General features: G+C 35.5%; 1 pseudogene across 1 annotated transcript; it reads left to right on the forward strand.

Annotated features, from left to right (window-relative positions):
* Positions 1-327: 327 nt before the first annotated feature.
* LOC145009100 (delta(12) fatty acid desaturase DES8.11 pseudogene) lies at positions 328-1775 on the forward strand (annotated as a pseudogene). The gene is made up of 2 exons (XR_013663737.1): positions 328-410; positions 512-1775. The product of XR_013663737.1 is annotated as a delta(12) fatty acid desaturase DES8.11 pseudogene (transcript).
* The last annotated feature ends 210 nt before the right edge of the window (positions 1776-1985 follow it).

Below are 1985 nucleotides of genomic sequence, written 5' to 3' on the forward strand. Positions count from 1 at the left end.
TAAATGTCGTTATGCCATAGTCTTCAATATATATATATATATATATATATATATATATATATATATATATATATATATATATATATATATATATATATATATATATATATATATAAGAAATTTCTTAAATAATTGATAATCAAAATAGTTTTTGTTAGTTAAATGTCGTTATGCCATAGTCTTTCTCTGAGCATTTTATATGTAAGTTTGATTACATCCCATCTGATGAATTAGAAATGTTTAACACATTTAAGTTGTATTTGTAAACTGATTAAGAAATTTATAATATATATAAGAAAAATGATCAGCAATTTGTACAGGTGAGTCCATTATTTTGGCAACTCTTGGCTATAAATAATATATGAAGCATGGTGACCCAATCAGAATTACGAGCTGAAGAGAAGCTAAATGTAATTTTCCCTGATATCTCTCTTTCTTCCACGGGCTTTGAGTTCTTGTAATTCTCTCTATTTTACTTTGCATAAATCTCATATTACTCTTTCATTTGCAGATAAACCATCTGTAAACAACATGGGTGCAGGTGGTAATATGATGGATCCAACTAAGGGCAACGATATACTAAAACGTGTCCCAGTTGAGCCACCATTCTCATTAAGTGATCTAAAGAAAGCAATCCCTGCCAATTGCTTCGAGAGATCAGTCATCCGTTCATCTTACTATGTTGTTCATGATCTTATTGTTGCTTACGTCTTCTACTTCCTTGCCGATAAATATATTCCTATTCTTCCTTCTCCTCTAGCTTACTTAGCATGGCCAGTTTACTGGTTCTGCCAAGCAAGCATTCTTACTGGCTTATGGGTCATCGGTCATGAATGTGGTCACCATGCCTTTAGTGACTACCAATGGATTGATGACACAGTCGGCTTCATCGTCCACTCCGCTCTCCTCACCCCTTATTTCTCTTGGAAATACAGCCACCGAAATCACCATGCCAACACAAATTCACTTGATAACGATGAAGTTTACATTCCTAAACGCAAGTCCAAAGTCACGCTTTACTCAAAAGTTCTTAACAACCCACCCGGTCGAGTGTTCACTTTGGTGTTTAGGTTGACTCTAGGATTTCCTTTATACCTCTTGACTAATATTTCTGGTAAGAAATACGGTAGGTTTGCCAACCATTTTGATCCGATGAGTCCAATTTTCACCCAGCGTGAACGGATTCAAGTTCTGCTATCGGATTTTGGTCTTCTTGCTGCATTTTATGCAATTAAACTTCTAGTAGATAAGAAAGGAGCTGCTTGGGTAACCTGCATATATGGAGTTCCGGTGCTAGGCGTATTTGTCTTTTTCGTTTTGATCACATATTTGCACCACACACATCTGTCACTGCCTCATTATGATTCAACTGAATGGAACTGGATCAGAGGGGCTTTGTCAACAATCGATAGGGACTTCGGCTTCCTGAATAGAGTGTTGCATGACGTTACACACACTCACGTCTTGCATCATTTGATTTCATACATTCCACACTATCATGCAAAGGAGGCAAGGGATGCAATCAAACCAATCTTGGGCGAGTTTTATAAGATTGACAGGACTCCGATTTTCAAAGCAATGTACAGAGAGGCCAAGGAATGCATCTACATCGAGCCTGATGAAAATAGCGAGCACAAAGGTGTATATTGGTACCATAAAATGTGAATTCTTGGAAAAATGTATCTGCATAATTTATGTCTTTTTACCTTTATTCTATGTATAATAAACTATCTTGAATAAAACGTTGCTGATTCCTTTTGCCAGGAAACTAGAAATTGTCGGATTTCTAAATTTGCTTCTTGGTTGTGATATTATATATATGAGATTAAAACCTGCACCAAATTACCTATAGTAAATAGGCAATTTATCATGTTTAAATCGACCCTATGTTATTAGTATAACTTGCAAATTGTTATGCCTCAACTCTTTTATATGGCAGTGGTATTGGTGAACAGGTATGAGTGGTCTGTGGAATATATACAATT

The sequence above is a fragment of the Lactuca saligna genome, chromosome 8 (assembly GCF_052625555.1).
Source record: "Lactuca saligna cultivar CGN05327 chromosome 8, ASM5262555v1, whole genome shotgun sequence".
NCBI classification, from domain to species: domain Eukaryota; kingdom Viridiplantae; phylum Streptophyta; class Magnoliopsida; order Asterales; family Asteraceae; genus Lactuca; species Lactuca saligna.